Source organism: Vipera ursinii, assembly GCF_947247035.1.
Source record: "Vipera ursinii genome assembly, chromosome: 1".
NCBI classification, from domain to species: domain Eukaryota; kingdom Metazoa; phylum Chordata; class Lepidosauria; order Squamata; family Viperidae; genus Vipera; species Vipera ursinii.
Window position 1 is genome coordinate 3,790,219 of NC_139512.1, and position 24,158 is coordinate 3,814,376.

The 24,158-nt window shown below is 43.3% G+C and overlaps 1 protein-coding gene and 1 long non-coding RNA gene across 4 annotated transcripts in view; one reads left to right on the forward strand and one right to left on the reverse strand.

The window, feature by feature from the left end:
* NFIC (nuclear factor I C) overlaps positions 1-24,158 on the forward strand; it is a 177,949-nt gene that overhangs the window by 39,305 nt on the left and 114,486 nt on the right. Inside the window, exon 2 of one of the 3 annotated variants that reach the window (XM_083349806.1) lies at positions 18,949-19,029. The exons of the other annotated variants lie outside the window; for them this stretch is intronic. The gene's annotated coding sequence lies outside the window, so the exon portion shown is untranslated. The remainder of the gene's footprint in view (positions 1-18,948; positions 19,030-24,158) is intronic. 3 annotated transcript variants of the gene reach the window in all.
* LOC310632811 overlaps positions 1-24,158 on the reverse strand; it is a 269,935-nt gene that overhangs the window by 9,449 nt on the left and 236,328 nt on the right. The window contains exon 2 of the long non-coding RNA XR_014490918.1: positions 19,253-19,341. This is a non-coding gene — a long non-coding RNA (uncharacterized lncRNA). The remainder of the gene's footprint in view (positions 1-19,252; positions 19,342-24,158) is intronic.

A 24,158-nucleotide genomic window follows, 5' to 3' on the forward strand; every position in this document is an offset into this window, starting at 1 on the left:
CAGAGGCTCCAACTGGTACAGAATGCAGCCGCGAGAGTTGTGTTGGGAGTCTCCCGATACTCCCATGTTACACCTCTGCTCCGTGAGCTGCATTGGCATCAGCCTGACTCAGGAATTCTGGGAGTTGAAGTCCACGAGTCATAAAAGAGCCGAGGTTGCCTACCCCTGCTATACTGTAATATGGCTGGTTTGTTTGGACATTTCTTGTTCTGTGGAACTAGGAATGAATCCGGGGTTGTTATCCAGGATACGGTGCTGTGGGATCCCGGTAAGCCAGGCCAGCATACAGGCCTCTTGTAGATCCATCAGAAACACTCCTTGCTCAAGGATAAATTATCTGTTTTGGGTGTCAAAGGACCTCAAGCTACCTTGTCCAATAAAAAACCAATCTTGGCAAGCACATGATGGGGAGAAGAATTCCCATCTGTCTGGGCTGCTGTTAGTTGAAATTCATGGGCTGAACTCAATGGAACAAGTTCAGAGTCGCCCGTCTTCCTATTTCTGATCTTAATGAGGTTCTACAACAATCTTCCTTTCCTGCAGAAATCAAGCGTTGACTCACCACTACCATACATGCCATATATATCTAAAGGAATTTAATTTGACAATTTCAATAGGCAAGGAATGCCGGAGAACTTTATTCGACTTCACATACTCCCACCGTCTTCTCATGTTAAAAAGCAGCCTTCCCTCCTCCCACGGCCTGAAGAAATGAGTGCCACTGATCATGTGCAGAGTATATCTTCCCACCAACACTTCTTAGGAAAAGAATATTAGGTTATGTTTCTAGGCTGGTCTTTCTCAAACTTGGAAACTTTTAAGACGTTAAGATATTAAAGCTGGAGAATCTTAAAAGTTGTTTGAGAAACACTGTTTTAGACCAAATGTCCCCAGCCTTTTGGGCACCAGGGACCGGTTCTGTGGAGAGAGGTTGTTCCGTGGACTGGAGGGTGCATGGTTCCATGTACTGCCTGAATCCCGCAGATGGGGCTTTGCTTGTTTGTGCGGCCCAGTTGCTGGCATGTTGTGGCCCAGTGCCAGTCCACGGACCGGGGGTTGGGGATCCCTGTTCTAGACAAACACTTGACCCGGTCTCTCTCATGAAGTTGTTCTTGCTTTTTAGGAATTAGAAAAATAGACAGAAAAAAGACAACAGTGGGTGGGTTTGATAGCCATCGTAGCTACAGGAAACCCTCCATTTTCACAAGCAGTTTACCTCTGAATGCCAGATGCCAGGGCAAACAACACCAGTCATTCTTCCGTCATACAGGTAGTTCTTGGCTTATGTCCACAACTGAAACCAGAATTTCAGTTGCTACACAAGGCGGTTGTTAAGTGAATTGCCCTCACCTTATGACTTCTTTTTGCTACAGTTGTTAAGCGAATCACTATAGTTTTTAAGTGAAACGGGCAGTCGGTAAGCAACCCGACTTTCCCCATTGATTTTGCTTATCAGAAGCCAGCTGGGAAAGTCACAAATGGGGATCACAGGAGCCTGGGGTGCTGCAACAGTCATAAATGCATGCTGGTTGCCAAGCACCTGAATTTTGGTCACATCACTGTAGAAATACTGCAACGGTTGTAAGTGTGAGGACTGGTTGGAAGTCACTTTTTTCAGTGCAGTTGTAACTTTAGATGGTCACGAAATGAATGGTCATGAGTCAAGGACTATCTGTACCTTCCCTTGCAAAGTTGAGCAACCTGGATATTTAGGGAGAGCCAATTTACTTTCTAAAATGGAGGCTGATAGGGATCGTGATAATCCAAAGCAATGATTTGAGCAGAGACGTCTGAGAGTGGGGGCTCCAGATGATGCCAGAAAGAATGAATGGTGCCAGCGGGGGGGGGGAGGGGAAAGGGGGGGCGGGGTTTCCGAAGATCCTTCTGTGACCAGCCCAGATCACTTAATCACATTACTAAGTCTGGCTTCTTAATCATGAAAAAAGCAAGCTGCAGCTCAGCTCATGGCTATAGATAGCTGGCCTTCAAAAACATTTTGCAAAGCGTCAGTGACCCCCCCCCTCTGCCCAGATTCTTGCAGAATGGAGTCACCGCACTGTGACCATCCAGGGGTGAGACCGTGTCACTGGGAAGGGGTGGGGAAGACAGAGTCAGCCCTGAAAGCTAAGAAAGAAACTGCAGACCACAGATGATGGGGTCCCTTGGTGATACTTCCTCTTCTTTCCAAGGCTGTTTGGCCCCAAGATCACAAGACTGTCTTACAATCCAAGTTACAAAACAGTTTATTGGTCCTAAGGAACCAGATTTGCAATTTTTTTTTTTGGGTGATGCTTTTCAAGATGGTTACTTGATGTTGAAATTTGGTCACCTCAGGCAGGCTAGACATTTGAAAATGAGGAAGGATAATCGGCTCTGTTACCAGCTGTGGTTTCTTTCCCTAGAACTGGGTGTCAGATGGATAAGGGCTGGTGGGAGAGGGAGCCAGAACAGCCAAGTTTCCTGGGACGTTTTTTATTTATTTTCTAAACAGCTGATCGCCTCTGAGCATGCTCAGAAATGGTTTTCCTTCATAATTACAACCAGGTTTTTGTTCACTTGAAACCTGACAGTTATTTATTTTATTTTATTTTAATTCCATTTATATCCCGCCCTTCTCCGAAGACTCAGGGCGGCTTACAAGCTTAGCAGTAGCCTTCATTCTATGTATATGCCTGCTTATTAGGGCTTTCACACACACCCCCAGCGGCATTATTACAAAGTCAGCTTAATTGCCCCCAACAATCTGGGTCCTCATTTTACCTACCTTGGAAGGATGGAAGGCTGAGTCAACCTTGAGCCTGGTGGGACGCGAACCTGCACTAATTGCAGGCAGCTGGTGTTACTTAAGGAGGCATTAGCCCACTGCTCCACCAAGGCTCTATCTATTTGTGCCCAATCTTGCCCTCTTTAAAAGAACAGGCTTTCCCAACCTTAGCCAAGAGGCTGGGGAGTTCTGGGAGTTTGTCCATGTATTTTAAAGTTGACATGGTTTCAAAAAAATTACTTTAAAACAGTGCTTTCCAATTTTTTCCCCCTTTGGTACCCCAAACTGCTTATCAGAAATAACCTTTGAGAACCAGTTGTAATTCCCTTCCTTCAACCTTGTCATAACTTTGAATGGTCGCTGAATGAATTGTTGTAACTGAGGACTAGTTGTATTTTAAAAACAATATCATTGGCTGTTCTTTATGTCATGTTATCAAATTACCACTGGTAATTTCATCAATTTTTCTCTCAGTGAGAATTTTCAAATATATTTGAGTACACGTGGCAATTTCAGTGTCCCTGTTTTGTGATGGGAATGGGTTTGTGTGTTGTTACCCAAAGAACTTTGGGGTAATTTATTATTATGGTTCATCACACAGCCAGGTGCTTAGACAGGATTTGGCATTTTTGTCCACCTATCAAGTCCTTCCCAGGGACCTGGGATAGGCAGATGTGGATATTTGGATGCTGTTAAAGGTATCCTGCCTGGATGTAAGCTGTTTCAAAGCTGTATTTTGCAATTGACTGATGGTGATGTTGTCAATGCCAGTGGTGTTCAAATGGTGTTCCAGGTGTTTTGGCATTCCATCCAAGGCGCCTTTACTATTGATACTACCTTTGTTTTCCCTTGCCACAGTACTTCTATTTCTATTTGCAAGTCTTTGTATATTATTACAGGTAGTCCTCAATCTTACGACCACAGTTGAGCCCAAAATTTATGTTGTTAAGTGAAAAAAATTGTTAAGTGAGTTTTGCCCCATTTGACGATTTTTTTTTGCCACATTTGTTAAGTGAATCACTGCAGTTGTTAAATTAGTACATTGGTTGTTAAGTGAACCTGTTTTCTCTGTTGACTTTGCTTGTTGGAAGGTTGCAAAAGGGGATCACATGACCCTGGGACACTGCAACCATCATAAATGCGAGTCAGTTGTCAAGCATCCTAATGTAAATCACGTGACATGGGGATGCTACAACAGTCATAAGTGTGAAAAATGGTCATAAGTTACTTTTTCAGTCACGTTGTAACTTAGGTCACTAAACGAATTATTGTAAGTCGAGGACGACCTGTATTATCAAAGTTATTTGCCACCTATCTCTCAGGTGACTCTGACTTGCTTAATTTAGCCAGGTTTGGGAAGTACTCCCCCACCCACCCTCTTCTCAGCCTGATTGTTCCTGGATCCAGATACTTTTTGGGTGTGGAAGGGCGGGGAGGAGAATTTGATACAATGTGGTTTTCGACCACATCTCTTGCTTTCTTTGTGATATATCCCTCCCCCTCCTGTCTTAATAATAATAACTCCCAGCTCATAAACCTACTGATCCGTTTCATCTGATTTTCTACTAAGGCTCTACTTTTGTCCTTGCAATGCGACAAGCAGTTTGGTCCAGGTTGAGGTAAAGGCTGAACCTGAGTCTAAAAACATCAGTTTGCTGTTTTATATGGTAGAGAGTGCCCATAGATCCCAAATGCCAGATCCTATAGCATTGTTCATTTATCTGGTTGCCAGTTCACTAGAATGTGTTCACACCTGCATAGCCCCATCTCAAGCAAGAACATGCTTGAGCAATAGGCATGCTCAAGGCGAAGTCCCTGGCCCAAGTAAAATTTTTCCTCTTAGTTGGAATATAAATGCCATGCCAAATTTGTGATTCTCAGTGGGTTAGGACACTGAGCTTGTTGATCAGAAGGTCGGCAGTTTGGCGGGTCGAATCCCGAGTGCCGCGTAACAGAGTGAGCGCCTGTTACTCGTCCCAGCTTCTGCCAACCTAGCAGTTCGAAAGCATGTAAAAATGCAAGTAGAAAAATAGGGACCACTACGGTGGGAAGGTAACAGCGTTCTGTGCGCCTTTGGCGTCTAGTCATGCCGGCCACATGACCACGGATATAATCCCATTTATATCCCGCCCTTCTCCAAAGACTCAGGGCGGCTTACAATCTAAGAAGCACAAATCAATGTGCATAGCAATAGCCTTCATTCTATGTATATGCCTGCTTATTAGGACTTTTGCCCCCCCCCCCCCCCCCAGCGGCATTTTTACAAAGTCAGCTTTGGCTTCTGGTTGCCCTCCGGGTGAGATTCAAGGTGTTGGTAATGACCTATAAAGCCCTAAATGGCTTGGGTCCGGACTATCTAAGGGAACACCTGCTGCCGGCATCATCTTCCCATCGTCCTGTGCGCCCCCACAGGGAGGGCCTTCTCAGGGTACCGCCGGTTAATGAATTGTTGTTGTTGTTAGCTGCGAAGTCGTGTCCGACCCATCGCGACCCTATGGACAATGTTCCTCCAGGCCTTCCTGTCCTCTACCATCTTCTGGAGTCCATTTAAGCTCACGCCTACAGCTTCAGTGACTCCATCCAGCCACCTCATTCTCTGTCGTCCCCTTCTTCTATTGCCCTCGATCTTTCCCAGCATTAGGCTCTTCTCCAGTGAGTCCTTCCTTCTCATTAGGTGGCCAAAGTATTTGAGTTTTAGCTTCAGGATCTGGCCTTCTAAAGAGCAGTCAGGGTTTATCTCCTCTAGGACTGACCGGTTTGATCGCCTTGCAGTCCAAGGGACTCGCAGGAGTCTTCTCCAGCACCAGAGTTCAAAGGCCTCAATTCTTTGGCGCTCAGCCTTTCTTATGGTCCAACTTTCACTGCCATACATTGCAACTGGGAAGACCATAGCCTTGACTATACGCACTTTTGTTGACAGGGTGATGTCTCTGCTTTTTAGTGTGCTGTCTAGATTTGCCATGGCTTTCCTCCCCAGGAGCAAGCGTCTTTTAATTTCTTGGCTACAGTCCCCATCTGCAGTGATCTTGGAGCCCAGGAAAATAAAATCTGTCACTACCTCCATTTCTTCCCCATCTATTTGCCAGGAATTGAGAGGGCCAGATGCCATGATCTTGGTTTTCTTAATGTTAAGTTTCAACCCAAGTTTTGCACTCTCCTTCTTCACCCGCAACAAGAGGCTCTTTAGTTCTTCTTCACTTTCTGCCATTAGAGTGGTATCATCTGCGTATCTTAGGTTGTTGATATTTCTTCCGGCAATCTTAATTCCAACTTTTGATTCATCTAGCCCTGCCTTTCTCATGATGTGCTCTGCATATAAGTTAAATAGGCAGGGTGACAGTATACAGCCTTGCCGGACTCCTTTCCCAATTTTGAACCAATCAGTGGTTCCGTGTCCAGTTCTCACTGTTGCTTCTTGACCCGCATATAGGTTTCTCAAGAGACAAATAAGATGGTCTGGTACTCCCATCTCTTTAAGAACTTGCCACAGTTTGTTATGATCCACACAATCAAAGGCTTTAGCATAGTCAATGAAGCAGAAGTAGATGTTTTTCTGGAACTCCCTAGCTTTCTCCATGATCCAGCGTATGTTGGCAATTTGATCTCTAGTTCCTCTGCCTCTTCGAAATCCTGCCTGTACTTCTGGTAGTTCTCGATCCACATACTGCTGAAGTCTAGCTTGTAGGATTTTAAGCATGACTTTACTAGCATGAGAAATGAGTGCAATGGTGCGATAGTTTGAACATTCTTTGGCACTGCCTTTCTTTGGAATTGGAATGTAAACTGATCTTTTCCAATCCTGTGGCCACTGTTGAGTTTTCCAAATTTGCTGGCAAATTGAGTGTAGCACTTTTACTGCACTGTCTTTTAAGATTTTGAATAGCTCAGCTGGAATACTGTCACCTCCACTAGCTTTGTTGTTGCTCAGCTTTTCTAAGGCCCACTTCACTTCACATTCTAGGATGTCTGGCTCGAGGTCAGTGACCAACTCATTGTGATTATCTGGGACATTAAGCTCATTCTTGTATAGTTCTTCTGTGTAATTTTGCCACCTCTTCTTAATCTCTTCTGCCTCTGTTAGGTCCCTGCCATTTTGGTCCTTTATCATGCCCATTTTTGCATTAAACGTTCCCTTCATCTCTCCAATTTTCTTGAAAAGATCTCTGGTCCTCCCTATTCTATTGTTTTCTTCTATTTCTTTGCACTGTTCATTTAAGAAGGCATTCTTATCTCTTCTAGCTATTCTCTGGAATTCTGCATTCAATTGGGCATATCTATGTTTTTCTCCCTTGCCTTTTGCTTCCCTCCTTTCCTCAGCTATTTGCAAAGCTTCCTCAGACAGCCATTTTGCTTTCTTGCATTTCTTTTTCTTTGGGATGGTTTTGGTTGCTACCTGTTGTACAATGTCGCGAACCTCTGTCCATAGTTCTTCAGGCACTCTGTCTATCAGATCTAATTCCTTAAATCTATTTGTCACCTCTACTGTATATTCAACAGGGATATGATTTAATTCATACCTGAGTGGCCTAGTGCTTTTCCCTACTTTCTTCAGTTTAAGCTTAAACTTTGCAAGGAGAAGCTCATGATCTGAGCCACAGTCAGCTCCTGGTCTTGTTTTTACTGACTGTATAGAGCTTCTCCATCTTTGGCTGCAGAGCATATAGTCAATCTGATTTCTGTGTTGACCGTCTGGTGATGTCCATGTGTAGAGCCGTCTCTTGGGTTGTTGGAAAAGAGTGTTTGCTATGACCATCGTATTCTCTTGACAAAATTCTATCAGCCTGTGCCCTGCTTCATTTTGTACTCCAAGGCCAAACTTGCCTGTTATTCCAGTTATCTTTTGGCTTCCTACTTTAGCATTCCAATCCCCCATGATGATAAGGACATCATTTTTTGGTGTTAGTTCTATAAGGTGCTGTAGGGCTTCATAGAACTGGTCAATTTCATCCTCTTCAGCACTGGTCGTTGGGGCATAGACTTGGACTACTGTGATATTGAATGGTTTGCCTTGGATTCGAACTGAGATCATTCTGTCATTTTGAGGATTGTATCCCAGTATTGCTTTTCCTACTCTTTTATTGACTATGAAGGCTACTCCATTTCTTCTGAGGGATTCTTGCCTGCAGTAGTATACCTGATGGTCATCTGAATTAAATTCACCCATTCCTGTCCATTTTAGTTCGCTGATACCTAAGATGTCGATGTTCAGTCTTGTCATCTCTTGTTTGACCACGTCCAGCTTTCCTTGATTCATGGATCTTACATTCCAGGTTCCTATGGAGAAAAAATCTTTACAGCATCGGACTTTCCTTTCACCACCAGACACATCCACAGCTGAGCGTCCTTTCGGCTTTGGCCCAGTCGCTTCATTCTTTCTGGCGCTACTAGTACTAGCCCTCTGCTCTTCCCCAGTAGCATATTGGACGCCTTCCGACCTGAGGGGCTCATCTTCCAGCGTCATATCGTTTTGCCTTTTGGTACTGTCCATAGGGTTTTCATGGCAAAGATACTGGAGTGGGTTGCCATTTCCTTCTCCAGTGGATCACGTTTTGTCAGAACTCTCGGCTATGACCTGTCCGTCTTGGGTGGCCCTGCACGGCATAGCTCATAGCTTCATTGAATTACGCAAGCCCCTTCGCCACGACAAGGCAGTAATCCATGAAGGGGATTAATGAATGCCGGCGGGTTATTCCCAGGGGAAGGGCGTTCTCTGTGGGTGCGCCTGCCCTATGGAACCAACTACCCACAGAACTTAGGACTGCCCCCGTCCTTCGCTCATTTCGCCGGGACCTGAAAACTTGGCTCTTCGATCTGTTTGGTCCAGACTGTGGGGTTGTTAATTTAACTGGGTTTTAGATTTACTCTTGGGGCTTGAATTTAATTTAATTGTTTTAATTGTTTTTAATTTTTTGTATTCATGGTTTTAACTGCCCTGTAAACCCCCCTGAGTCCTACGGGAATAGGGTGGTATACAAATCCAATAAAATAAAATAAATAAATTGCCCCCAACAATCTGGGTCCTCATTTTACCTACCTCGGAAGGATGGAAGGCTGAGTCAACCTTGAGCCTGGTGGGATGCGAACCTGCACTAATTGCAGGCAGCTGGTGTTACTTAAGGAGGCATTAGCCCACTGCTCCACCAAGGCTCTTACAAGTAGTCCTTGACTTACAGCCACATGGGATCGGAATTTCTGTTGCTAAGCAAAGCAGTTGTTAAGTGAGCCGCACCTAATATGACCTTTTTTTGACACGGTTGTTAAACAAATCACTGCAGTAATAAAATCATGCAGTTCTTAAGTGAATCCAACTTCCCCCACTCACTTTGCTTGTTGAAAGCCAGCTGGGAAGGTCACAAATGGTGATCACATGACTCTGGGTTGCTGCAGCTGTCATAAATACATGTCAGTTGCCAAGCGCTTGAATTTTGATCACATAACCATGGGGATGTTGCAACAGTCCTAAGTATAAAGATCTTTTTTTTTCCAGTGCTGTTGTAACTTTGAATGATCACTAAGTGAATGGTTGTAAGTCGAGGTCTACCTGTAGACCATTTCAGAATTAGGACTAATATTTATTTACTTTATTTGTTTTCCAGTACCAGGCCAATAAATAACAAATAAGCTACTTCAAAGTATAAGAAAATCAAATCTGAAACTATTGGTAATGAAAGGGAAGTGCTATACATCTGATCTGGGTAAATTACAGCTATTACTATGAACCTGACAACCTTTTTGGTGTTTGCCCATGTTTGAAGGAGATTAGCATACTCTTGATTAGAGAGACAACTAAGATTTCTGACAATTAGGTTTTTTAGTGCCAGACACCATGATAGTACAACAGACAGTTTAGCAGTACCTAAGTTATTGACTTAAGCTGTACATCTGATCACACACAAATGTGCTTATAGAATGGGACACTAGTGTTCATTTATTGTCTCAATAATGGGTAGTGTGCCAGTTTGAGCCAAGGTGAATTTTTTTTTCTGAAGACCATGTGGGATTTTATAAAGGGATTGGCCATGGAGAATCTACAATCATACCTTTGTAAAAGTGAGATATTTCGGAAGATCTAAATTCCAGATCTTTTATTTTGGTCCAATTAAGGCATTCTCTAGGCCAAAATGATGGTATAAGCTGGAGTGAGAAACCACATTTTCCAAATCAGACTCATTTTCCTCCTATTAAAGAGTTAAATCTGTTTAATTCAGGACTCACCCTGGAAAAAAGCTGTTTAAACCAGAATCTGAAACAACAAGGCAAAATCTTCAGGCAAAGCTTACAAATTAAGCCATGATTTGGGTCGAGAAGTCAAAGGATGGACCTACTATGTCAGCTTGGATCAAAGGGCAGAAAAATGCAGGGCTTTCAAAGGATGGCAAATTCTGGAGGTGGCCTGACTGGTACAGTTTACAGTGTAAACATTCTAAACCACAATTGCCAACAACTCCAGCAAATGTTGCCAAAGGGAAAGTGAGAAAGTTATTCCCTTAGATTTCCCAATCAATCTACACATTTCTTCATAAACAGAGGAGGGAGAATCTGTCCATCCAGACTAAGAGTTTTGAAAGCTTTGTCCCTGAAACTCTGAATCTCTCTCTGTATATCAGCCATATTGATGGTGTTGAGTAACTGTTCCACATCTGTCTGTTTCTCTTGTTTATGACCTCCTCCTCCTCCTCCTCTTCCTCCTCCTCCTCCTCCTCCTTTTTAACAACATTTGAGTTAGCAGATTCAGCATTGCTATGTCCTAGTTACAAATAGTTGTATCTATTGAATGGAACTGGTGTACAGGTAGCCCTTGGATTACAACCCTCCTTTTAGCAACCATTTGAAGTTACAACTTGCGCTTATAACCATTGAAGCATCCCCACAATCATGTGATCAAAATGTGGGTGCTTGGCAACTGGCACGGTTGCATTACTTTGGGATCACGTGATCACCATTTGCAAACTTCTCAGCTGGTTTTCAGCGAGCAAAGTCAGTGAGGGAATGGATTCACTTACCAACTACAAGATTCACTTTCTAACTGAAGTGATTTGTTTAAAAACAGTGGCAAAAAAAGTTTATACCAACTGCCTTGCTTAGCAATGGAAATTCTCGTACCAATCGTGGTTGTAAGTTGAGGACTACTTTTAGAGCCTGAGAATTTTTCGGGTTGATTGCCTGATTCACTTCTTAAAAGGTATTGGCAAAGATTTGCAAATTTTGTCCTATTCCAGGTAGGAGTATTTTTAAATTTTAAGAATTTGACTTGCAAGAAAGGAAAAGGAACAGACGCAGCCAATCTAACTTCACTCTCTCCCCCTTCTAAGCCACTCTGATCAGCTATGTATGTTCAGAAGACCTTCCTTCCTTCCTTCCTTCCTTCCTTCCTTCCTTCCTTCCTTCCTTCCTTCCTTCCTTCCTTCCTTCCTTCCTTCCTTCCTTCCTTCCTTGTCAGACCTTTTCACCTGTACAAGGGCTTGGTGATTTAGTGGTCTCCCACCAGTCCGTCCTTTCTTCATTCGCTCCTTGTGGGGGGAAAAAAAACTTGCGCTTATTTTTAAACTGTGAGTTGTGACTTTCCTAGCTGCCTGACTTTTCCCCTTGCTTGGAGGCTGCTTTGGGGTGAGGGGAGTAACTGGGCGACAGATGGCTCTGCTGAGGCTGAGGAAGGGCACAAAGGGTGAGTGATGGCAGTTTTGCTAGAACTAGCCAGGCGGTGACTTTGATGCAGAATGGTAAACAGCTTGGTGTGTAAATGGCGTTTCCTTATAACCTCTGTTTTCCTCAGTGACTGGTGCCAATCTGAACTTGTCTCCACATTCCTGTTCTCTCTCTCTCTCTCTCTCTCTCTCTCTCTCTCTCTCTCTGTGTGTGTGTGTGTGTGTGTGTGTGTGTTGTGTGTAAGAAGAGCAGGCAACTGCTGCTTGACTGAACCTGATGAGTAATCTGAAATACAGTAGTCCTTGACTTTCAACCACAGTTGAGGCCAATGTTGCGGTTGCTAAGCAAAATGGTTATTAAGGGAATCGTGTCCCACATTATGACCCTTTTGCCATGGTTGTTAAGCGAGTCACTACAGTTGTTAAATGAATCCTGTGTTCACTAAGCAAAACTGGTTTCCCCCATTGACTTTGCTTGTCAGAAGCTCCCTAGGAAAGTTGCAGATGACAAAGCCCAGCATCCTGGGATGCTGCAACCACCATAACAAATACATGCTTGTCTGATCAGTGGAGATGATGCAGTGGTCGTAATTGTCAGAACTGGTGATAAGTCACTTTCTCCAGGCCTGTTGTAACTTTGAGCAGTCATTAAATGAATTGTTGTAACGCAAGGACTGTGTGTACTAATTTAAGACCTTGTGATGTTTATCCATTTCTCTGCTGTCCCCTCCCATCTCCACAAAGTTAGGAAACTTTATGAACTGTCAAGCTTCCAGCAGGATGATATGTGAAACTGGTGTCCTGAAACATTATCCTTATAATCTGGGTTGAATTGGAAGAATCCTTGGAGCGCGTGCAAAGTGCAAAGGAAAGCTGAAGAAAGACTGTAAGCACAGATTCAGTTTCACTTAGCGACCAGTTCCCTTAACGACTGATTTGTCAGTGCCAATTAATGTGACCAAGTGAGGACTTCCTGTACTTTGAAGGCATTTCAATGTTCAAAAGAAGAACTGCGATATTCAGAATGCAACACTGGTTTGTTGTGTTGTTTTATCAAGATTCATGAGCTTTTGTATTAAATGAAGAGATGAATAAAACACAACACAACATTATAGTCCCCCCCTACACTTTCTTTAATTAAGTTGCTATAATTGCCTTTCTGTCCTAGTTACACAAAGGCTTGAGTACAGAGATGGGTCAGCACAGATATCCTACCCTCACGCCACAAAACACTTTAGTGGAAGCAGTCGTTTTATCAGTTTGGTTACTAGTCCTCAAGAAAATATGAAACAATCTAATATAAAGCTACCTAGATGTGATCTTCACCTCTCCAGCAAAAAAAAGCCTTTCCCAGATGCTGCAGTGGGACACCGTGCAAAACACAAAGCAGATGCTCAACTCCTGAGCTACAGTTTCCTCTCCCAGAGCAACAATAATCCCACATTTAAGTATCTTAGAAGTAAAGAGTTTCCTCTGAACATGGAGACTTGGGATAATTTCTGCCAAGTAGTCTCCCCAATCCCTTGCAATCCAAGGTCTTTCAGGAAGAGAAAGTGTTTTTGTAGTTGCTAATCCATGTAGTTCCTTGGAATTAGGATCTGATTCAAGTCTAGCCTCACCCTTCCATTTCGTTCAAGGATTCAGTCGGGTCACTGATCTGTAGGCAAAGTCTGCCTTTCTGAGTGCCCCAGGCAAAGCATTTAAAATCGAAGTCATTCCAACAGGTGCTGATACCTGACATTTCCTGGTGGTAGTCCGTGGCTCCAGCACGACTGTAATTATGTGCCACAGAATTCTCAAGTTGGAAAACATCAAAGATCATCTAGTCCAGCCCCCCGTTCAGCACAGGATCCACTTGAGCAGTGTTTCTCGACCTCAGCAGCCTGAAGATGTGTGGACTTCAACATGGCTGGCTGGGGAATTCTGGGAGTTGAAGTCCACACATCTTCAAGCTGCTGAGATCGAGAAACACTGCCCTAGAACAATCCTGATAGATGATCATCCAGCCTCTAGCGAAGGAGAACTCGTGAGTTCAAGTGGCAGCCTTTTCCACTGGCTGAACCTTGGTGGAGCAGAGGGCTAATGCCTCCTTAAGTAACACCAGCTGCCTGCAATTAGTGCAGGTTCGCATCCCGCCAGGCTCAAGGTTGACTCAGCCTTCCATCCTTCCGAGGTAGGTAAAATGAGGACCCAGATTGTTGGGGGCAATTAAGCTGACTTTGTAATAATGCCGCTTGGGGTGTGTGTGAAAGCCCTAATAAGCAGGCATATACATAGAATGAAGGTTATTGCTAAGCTTGTAAGCCGCCCTGAGTCTTCGGAGAAGGGCGGGATATAAATGGGATAAAAATAAAAATATATAGTCGCTAAGTGAAACTGAAACTGTGCTTACAGTCTTTCTTCGGCTTTCCTTTGCTTTACAGACCTGCAAAGTTGTAAATGAGTGGATTGGTTACAAAGATACTTTTTTTAAATGAACATTGTATCTTTGAATGGTCATTAAAGGAGGCAGTTGCTAAACAAGCACTACCTGTAGAGCTGAAGGGGGAGAGACCAGAATGAACTAGAAAAACCAAACATTGTGATAAAGCTGAACTGCTGAGCAGTCTGGCTGAAACAACGAAAAGGAAAGGATTTTCAATGTATTAAACTCTATTTTGGAAATGAGAACAAGTAATTCAGAACTACAGGAGGTAATAACAATAATAACAATAGCAATACTAACAACAACAACAACAATAATAATGGTCCTCGAATTGTGACCGTAAAGGAGCTTGCCCATTCAGAATTTCGAATCCGATTATAAGTAGCTTTTGGGGAGTCTGTTATAACTTGGAATGGTCACTAAGCAACTGGTCATAAATCGAGGACTGCTTGTATAGATACCAAGGAAGCATCCTTGAAGCTTCTCTCAAGCCATTGTCCCAAAGGTTCTTTTTCAGAATGCAACTGGACTTTCTTGTTTTTTCTTTTCTTTGAAGACGTTTCGCTCCTCATCCAAGAAGCTTCTTCAGCTCTGACTGGATGGAGGGGAACGGAAGTTGTTCTCCTTCCTCTCTCCCCTTCCCCCAAAGCTCTTTTTGATTTGGTTTTTTTTATTTATTTCTGCTCTGAAGGATGGTCTCTCCTCAATCTCCTGTGTCTGTTCTGTTTTCCTTGCTCACCTCCCCACCCTGGAAAATTCGTCTGGCCTGGCGCCCTCAGAGAGATTAACTCCGGCCTGTCAGCTGTGCCAAGGCTCATTTTAGGCGGGAGGTAAAGTGTTTGGAGTGGCTAATCCGATTTCAGCCCTATTCTGGCTTGCAGTTCCTCTGCTGATCCCCACCTAAGCCTGCCCCTAAAGTGGCTAGACCGCTTCTCAGGACAGTGAGTCTGGACCAAAAGAGTTGGTTGCAAGTCATTTTTTTCCCCAGTGCCGTAACTTTGAACAGTCACTTAACAAATGGTTGTAAGATGAGGACTGATTGTTACCTTGCAACACAATTTCTTGCACAGAAAGCAGACAATCTAAAGATGCATCTAAAGTGACTTGATTTTGTTTGCTTCCAATCTCCTCTTTTTCCGTTACTTTCACTGCATTAGTATTATAGAAAAGAAGTTCCTTTACTGATTTATTTATTCCTGAAATTAAGATTCTGTCTTTCTTTCAGGAGTTAACACAGTATTTCCTCCAGCAATCTGATCCCCACAACAACCCTGTGACGTAACTGGGTTGAGAGAGAGCTACTGATGCAGAGTTGCCCAGTGAGGTTTTGTGGCTAAGAAGGGACTTGAATCCCAGATCTCAATAGCGTAACATAATATTTCTCAACCTTGGCAACTTTAAGATTCCCATGGCTGGCTGGGAGTTGAAGTCCACACATAATAAAGTTCTTCAGACTGAGAAATACTGTCCTAACCACTCCATTGTTCCGATCTTTTTCCTTCATTAGTTTTCATTGGATTGCGACCAATTTTGTGCTGGGGATGAGTAGAGTTAAATTATAGGCTGTCAGATTGTGATATTGATCTGAGTAGGCAAGAATATGGATGGGTGAATGTGGCCATTTAGATTTGACTTGCTTCTCGCTATCCAGAACTAAATCCAAATCAATCAGCAAATTTAAATAAATAAATGTGGTGAAAAGAAAAGAAAGGCATATGAAAATTCACACCCATTTCCACAGACTTGTCTTAAACAGGGTGTCAGAATCCATTTATATTTCATGTCTAACTGTGCAAATCTAAATCTCACCCCCTTACTGGATTCTGCCATTTCCAAGGAGGGGAAGAAAAGGCAGGATTGTTAAGAGCCATCTCTATCCCTTAGGTGCAAAGTTTGTGTATTCAGCCTGCCTGGAGGCCATCACAAAAGACCAGGGAAGAAACCCTTTGAACTAAGAAGAACAAAGAAAGAGGGAGAGGGGGGAATTCTGGTTTGTATCTCCGACTGGAATGTGAAGGGGGGAAAGTAATAATGTTCCAAATGTACTGGGGCTCTCCTTTCCCACGAGGAGTTTGACACCTGAAAATTGACTGATCCAATACTGACCAAATGGACTGAGGGGAGGGGTTTTACTCAGGGACAGTTTCCAGATCCTGCCTAGATTATCCACTGTCAACCATGTTTTAGTAAAAGTTCCTGTTTGGACAATCTCGACTCCAAGAGTTCTTTCCTAAGATGTGGATTGGGGTGGGTTCTGAGACAGGGCTTTTCAACCGGTGGAACACGTACCATTTGTGGTACATTAACATGTGGCAGGTGGTACGCAGCCCTGCTTAGTCAAGTGTAGTGGGGGAGGGAAAGAGCCAGCGCAGTCAAGGACTTACTGTGAGAGAGTCCTCTGGAGCTGCAGAGTTGCTGGGGTGAGGCAAAGGCCACAGGCACATTTCCAGCTCACCCTCACCCATGAGAAAGGAGGAGAAGGGGGGCAGAGACAGGAGAGGCTATAAAAGGAGGCAATTTGGGTGGCGGTGGGGAGAGAAAAAAAGCAGCCTTGGGAGGAGGTGGTCAGCTCTAGCTGCACCGAAGGGAAAGAAGGAGGAGGGTGGGGGGAGGAGATCAAGCAGGCCGGCCATGAGCCAATCTACAACTTCTGTGGCAGCAGCACGGTGAGGGAATTCTGGGAGTTGAATTCCACGCATCTCAAAAGTTCATAACATTGAGCAACATTGTAGTAAACAATACTGGGTCTCTCTATTTTATTGAGCAGCTATCTAAAGGAGCCTGTGGAGATTTTCAGTCATCCAGGTCATAGCTTCACTGATGGAAGTTTTTTTGGATGACAAGTGAAACGTCTTCCTCGAGGAAAAAATAGTCCAGTTGCCTTTTGAAAAAGCACCTTCGAGACTTATCTAAATCAGGGGTCTTCAAACTTGGCCCTTTTATGACTCGTGGACTTCAACTCCCAGCCTTCCTCAGCCAGGGGCACTGGCTGAGGAATTCTGGGAGTTGAAGTCCACGAGTCATAAAAGGGCCACGTTTGAAGACCCCTGATCTAAATGAGCTAAACTGACCTTCTGGGATGGAGAATTCTCTACCAATCAAAAGTTCTAAGTAATGGCTGGAGTGGACTTGACAAATAGCCTTATGAATGGAAATAAGTGGTTCATAGTGGAAGAAGAGGGTGTTTTCCCCCCAAATATTCTACTTGCTCTTTTGTGATCTCTTCTCTCCTTTAAAAAAATGGGTGCAGATGGTGAGACCTAATTAACAAAAGCTGTTGCCGGAGGTCAGGGCAGTTCCCTGCGATAATGCAGAACAGCAACATTTAATAAAAGCTTAACCACCATGATGCCTTCCAGAACTTGGACATGAATCCGATTGAAATGTTCACTGTTCAGATATTTCAAGGCTGTTTTTCACCGTGGCTCACAAATGCATTGCTTCATGGTAAAATGGGTTTATCATTCACGGTCCTTACATCTACACCTGTTGAATTATCCAGTGACACTGGGAAAAGCGGTCGCATTAATGTGCAAATTGGTGCATGCACAGCTATTGTCTTCTGTCATTTGCATTTCCCCCCCCTCCCCCGATTCTCTATATTACTTCTGTACACGTGCTCATAGCTAACACATTATTGTGGTAATAATAAAAAAAACCGGAATTGTTGTTTGATTTTCAAACAAGGCTGTTCTGTTTCAGGAGCGTCTTCCTGAAGCCTCATGCGTGCCTTTTTGTGCATTGCGCTACTTCTTTTGCTGCAACTGCATTTTGGCAATTGTGACATAATCAAAGGAGTAATTGCATCAAGATTCACTCTGTGTAGGGCTTCACTGGCACATGCGTGTATTTTAGTAAAATTGCACAACCCGAATCTTGCATACAGTCGCCACAGGATTGCTTTCGCATGTGGGAGGACAGTGTATAAATGTGCCTGCACATGTGCTTATGGTATAAAAAGGGATCCTGACCTTTGAGGATATGCTGAAACTTCATTATCATCATTTTAGTCATTGTCTGTCCGCTGCAGGATGAAGGCCTCTTCCGCATGTTTCCAACCAATGCAGTCCTTTCTTTTGCTAAATGGGCCAGCAATACTTGCTGATGTTGTCAAACCATCTTGTTTTAGGTCTCTTGTGGAAGCTTTTTATCAAGTGGGATCCATTCTATGACTGCCTTGCTCCACCTGCCATTAGTGGTTCTTTTTGCTATGTGAACAGCCCATTATTTCCATTTCCATTCTTTTACTCTCTTGATGGCATTGTATACTTTTGTTAGTTTTCTAAACTATGTGCAGGTCTTTCTATCTTCTCTTGTAATGCCGAGCACGTATCTTTCCATGGCTCTTTGTGCCACTCATAGCTTTTGTATCCATTGTGAGGTTAGTGTCCATGTTTCACCGGCATATGTTAGAGCAGGTAACACACACTGATCAAAAACTTTTCAGGCATAGGGGGAGGCTGTTCTTGAGCTGAAACTTATGGACTTTAAATGTACTTAAATGCATAAAATGAAATAGGTAGATTCCATTACAAAGATAACCAACTGTGCTCGAATTCAGTTACCAAAATATTAACAGCTTGTTTGCCTCGTTAGGAACAAAAGAACTTTTCAGGTGCAAACTGGGTTAACCATTATCGATTACAGGTGGTCCTTGACTTGCGACCACAGTTGAGCCCAAAATTTCTGTTGCTAAGTGAGACATTTGTTAAGTGAGCTTTGCCCCACTTTACGATATTTTTTAACACAAGTTACCAAAGGTTGTTAAGTGAATCACGGCAGTTTCTTAAGTTAGCAACAGGGTGGTTAAGTGAATCTGGCTTCCTCACTGATTTTGCTTTTCAGCAGGTTTGAAAAGAGGATCGTGCAACCTTGGGACACTGTGACCATCATAAATATGAGTCAGTTGTCAAGCATCTAAATTTTTTATCATGTGACATGGCAATGCTGTAATGATCTTAAGTGAGAAAAACGGTCATAATTCATTTTTTCCAGTGCCATTGTAACTTCAAACAGTCAGTAAACGAACTGTTGTAACTTGAGGACTGCCTCTATACACTTTTGGAAAAAAAGATACTTCGCACAACATATTTATCCTGGTTTCGCTTTTTTAGGGTGTAATAATTTGTAGGTACCAAGGCACTTTGAAGGCAGCAAGCTAGAAACCAGGACTCTGCGTTCCAGCTCCACCATAGGTATGAAGCCATTTGGATGAATTTGGGCCTGTCACTCTCTCTCAGCCCTAGGATAAAGAAGGCAAGGGCAAACAACTTTTGAAAAATTAGCCAAGAAAACTGCAGGGACTTGTCCAGACAGCCGCCAAGAGTCAAGATTGACTTGAAGGCACATCACATTTATTTATTTATTTATTTATTTATTTATTTATTTATTTATTTATTTATTTACTTACTTACTTACTTATTTATTTATTTATTTATTTATTTATTTATTTATTTATTTATTTATTTATTTATTTATTTATTTTATTAGATTTATATACCACCCCTCTCCAAGGACTCGGGGCAGTGTACAGGGCAATTAAAACGCTAACAACACGCAAGGTATAAAAATTAAAATAAGATTAAATCAATAGCCCTAAGTAATAAATACAGTCTAAAATTTAAATTTTTTTAAAATTTAAACACTAAAATCCAATCCCTCAGTCCAGGCCGGCCTGTTCAAACAACCAAGTCTTCAGGTCGCGGCGAAACGAGCGAAGGTCGGGAGCCATCCGGAGCTCAACCGGAAGCTGATTCCAGAGGGCAGGCGCGCCCACAGAGAATGCTCTCCCCCTGGGGGCCACCAGTCGACATTCCTTGACTGATGGCACCCTGAGGAGGCCCTCTCTGTGGGAGCTAACAGGACAATGGGAGGTTAACACCGGCAAAAGGTGCTCCCGTAAATAACCTGGACCCATGCCATTTAGGGCTTTATGGGTCATCACCAGCACCTTGAATCTCACTCGGAAGACAACTGGAAGCCAATGCAGCTCGCAGAGCAGAGGTGTTACATGGGAGTATCGGGAAACCCCCATCACAACTCGCGCGGCTTCATTCTGCACTAGCTGGATCCTCCGAGTGGTATTCAAGGGCAACCCCATGTAGAGAGCGTTGCAGTAGTCTATCCGTGAGGTCACGAGCGCATGAGTGACTGTGCGTAAGGCGTCCCGGTCCAAATAGGGCCACAACTGGCGCACCAGGCGAACCTGGGCAAAAGCCCCCCTGGTCACAGCTCCTATATGATCTTCAAAATTGAGCAGTGAATCAAGGAGGACGCCCAAGTTGCGAGCCCTTTCTACAGGGGGTAACACCTCACCCCCTATAGATAAAGATGGAATAGAATGGACAACCCGAGATGCTGGTACGCACAGCCACTCAGTCTTGTCGGGATTTAGACAAAGCCTGTTCCTCCCCATCCAGACCCTCACCACCTCCAGGCAACGGGACATCACGGAGAGGGCATCACTGAGTTGATCTGGGGTGGAAATAAAAAGCTGGGTATCATCAGCATACTGATGATACCCCACCCCCAAACCACGAATGATCTCGCCCAGCGGCTTCATATAGATGTTGAACAGGAGAGGCGAGAGGACCGACCCCTGAGGGACTCCACAAACGAGAGGCCTCGAGGCCGACCTCTGTCCCCCTGTCAACACCGACTGCGAACGACCCAGAAGGTAGGAGGAGAACCACTGTAAAACAGTGCCACCCAATCCCAACCCCCTGAGGCACCGCAGTAAGATACCATGGTCGATGATATCAAAAGCTGCTGAGAGGTCTAATAGGACTAGGACAGAGGAGCAACCCCTGTCCCGAGCCCGCCAGAGATCATTCATCAGTGCGACCAATGCCGTCTCCGTGCTGTACCTGGGCCTAAAGCCCGATTGGTAGGGGTCCAGATAATCCGCTTCCTCCAGGAACAGAGGAAGCTGATGAGCCACCACACTCTCAAAAACCTTCGCTAAAAAGCGAAGGTTGGAGACCAGACGATAGTTATTTAAAATAGCCGGGTCCAGGGCAGGCTTCTTGAGGAGGGGCCTCACCACCGCCTCCTTCAAGGCGGCGGGGAAGCTACCCTCTCTCAAAGAAGCAGTTATTACTGCCTGGAGCCAGCCTCGTGTCCACTCCCGCGCTGCATAAACCAGCCAGGAGGGGCACGGGTCCAGTAAACAAGTGGTGGAACTCAGCCTCCCCATGATCCTGTCCACTTCTTCTGGAGTCACAGGATCGAATTCTTCCCAAATAATATTCCCAAGACCGCTCGATTCCCCGTCGTCAGACTCTGCCCAGTCGGAGTCCAATCCGGCCCGAATCTGAGCAATTTTATCCGCCAGATATTGACTAAATTCCTTGGCACGACCCTGCAGGGACTCCTCCCTCACCTCCTGGTTCAGGAGGGAGCGAGTCACCCCAAATAGGGCGGCCGGGCGATTATCAGCGGACGCGATGAGGGCAGCGAAGATGGAGGAATGGGAAAAGACAGATATTACATTAATATCGAAAGTAAGGGAATGGATGTGCTTACTTTAATATGCTTATTTTAATCTGTGCACAAAATTCTCCCTTCACCTCTCAGCACCATAATTCCCTCCAAAGTAGATTGCTTTTTTAAAAAAATCTTCAAATGAGTGCTGATACTAAATGATTATTATAAGGAGCCAACTGAAAGTCATAGTAGAATTCTAGAGTTGGAGAAAATGATAGAATCTAGAGTCTTGGTAACTTTTAAGGTGTGTGGACTTCAACTTCCAGAATTCCTCAGCCAGCAGTGGCTGAAGAATTCTAATTGTTGAAATCCGCACATCTAAAAGTTACCAAAGTTGAAAATGACCGTTGTGCATATATATTTTGCCTCTGCTTTCAGTTCCTTTGTAATTTTCCCTTTGTGTAATTAATGTTGCAGTTCTAAGCTATGAAAAGCACAAAAGGTAGTCTTGATATGACTGTGTGTTCAGTCAGATAATCATTTTCGAATGGTGTTTTTACCTGTATTTAGGGCTCCATTTGTACTTTAGCAAACTGCAGTGCAAAAAGCGTTTTGACTGTGATTCCATTTGCATCAAAGAACCACTATAAAAATCAGTGTGTATAGTTTAGTTTACTTTAATTAAATTTATATGCCGCCCTTCTCCCTGAGAACTCAGGGCGGCTCACAACAATAACAATTAAAAAACATAGAGTAAAAATTTTTAAAAGAGAATTAAACAATAAATGCAAAATTACAAAACAATTTAACCCAGTAAAAAGCCTACCGTAATTAAAAATCATAGTCAGTCCAGGCCCGCTTGTTGAAGTATAGAAGTATAACATGACGATTTCTGTAGAGGGAGAAGTACAGGTAGTCCTCAACTTATGACCATAATTGAACCCAACATTTCTGTTGCTAGGTGAAACATTTGTTAAGTGAGATTTGCCCCATTCTGTGACCTTTCTTGCCCCGGTTGTTAAGTGAATCACTGCAGCTGATAAGTTAGCAGCCCATTTGTTAAGTGAATCTGACTTCCCCATTGACTTTGCTTTGAGAAGGTCGCAAAAGGGGAACACGTGACCCTGGGACACTGCAACCGTCATAAATATGAGTCATTGCCAAGCATCTGAACTCTGAACATATGATCATGGGTATGCTACCTACAAAGGTTGTAACTGTGAAAAATGGCCATAAGTCATAAGTGAACTGTTGTAAGTTGAGGACTACCTGTAATGAACTTGTAGGACTTTGCATGTCAGGATTTCTGTGCAGATACTCTTCTTGTGAGAAAGAATTAAGGTGGAATAGAACCCAGCAGCAAATAATAAGTAAAACAATAATGGAAAGGAACCAGGAAAATCGGATTAATCTTTACAGTGGGGATGTGGTTGGGATTTTATTTATTTATTTATTTGTTTTATATACCGCCCTTCTCCCGGAGGACTCAGGGCGGTGTACAGAGCAATAAAGTAAGAATACAATAAAGCAATAAAGTGAGAAAATTTTAAAACCCAAATCCATCAGGCCAGGCCGGCTTGTTGGAATAGATAAGTTTTTAGATTGATGACCCAGCTGTTAAAAATCCTGAAATAGGGTGTGTTTTCTTTTTATTCCACATGAATATTTTTGGAGCTACTTTACATTTTCATGGCTCCTGACTTTACTCAGCTTTCTGTTTTCTTTGATCAAACCATTGGACTCACCTCTCTTATTTTTGGAAAATGATGTTGGAATTTGAGTACCTTGCACTCTTTTTAAATTAGTGATGGAAACTCTGCTTCCAGAGCCAGCCTTCAGAGTATTCCTTTTCCAATTGCAAGTAGTCTTTGACTTACATCGTTTCATTTAGTGACCATTCAAAGTTACAAAGGCCCTGAAAAAAAGTGACCTATGACTGTTTTTCACATTTACAACTGTTGCAGCATCTCCAAAGTCATGTGATCAAAATTTGGATGGTTCGCAACTGGTTCATATTTATGACGGTTGCAATGTCCTGGGGTCATGTGATCCCCTTTGGCGACCTTCTGACCAACTCAATGGGAGAAGCCAGATTCACTTAACTGCCACCTTAGTTAGTGACTTAACAACTGCAGTGATTCACTTAACAACTGTGGCAGGATAGGTCATAAAATGGGCAAAAGCCACTTAACAAAAGTATCGCTTAGCAGTAGAAATTTGGGGCTCAGTTATGGTCGTACGTTGAGGACTACCTGTAAGAATGTCTGAATTCTATGTCCATTTTTCTCTTCTGTCTACCTTTGGGTGATGGTTTTGAAACTTGGTCAGTTTTGTTGTGCAGTAGACATGGTTATTATCCCTAGAAGTTTACAGATGGTAGCTGAATAGACATAGAGCAGTGTTTTTCAGCTTTGACCTCTTGAAGAAATGTGGACTTCAACTCCCAGAATTCCCCAGCCACCACGCTTCTTCTTCTTCTTCTTCTTCCAGGTGTCAGGGTTGAGAAATATTAGAACAGAGCATTGGTTTTGAACTGGGTGGGGGTTGAGCTGCTTTCAAGGGGTGTTAAATCTACTGCCACTGAGTCAGTCTCAATTTCCTATTTGTGGAATGAAACCTGCCTGCCAGACATATAAAGCTCTGTGTGAATCAGTTATTAGGTCATAAGACATTTTCAAAGTTCAAGTCACTATCCTGGTTCTTGGCATTAACCTCAACAGCTTCATGAATCTCGACTTTAGGACAGTTTTGCTCCCACCCAGAATCTATTTCATTGAGATAATAATATGGATTTTCAAGTTTTTATTCTACTTATATAATATTCATATTCTCCTTTGCCCCCAACCTTGAAGCAATAAATACAGACATGAAATAGCAATTATTTTAAAACTGATTTAAA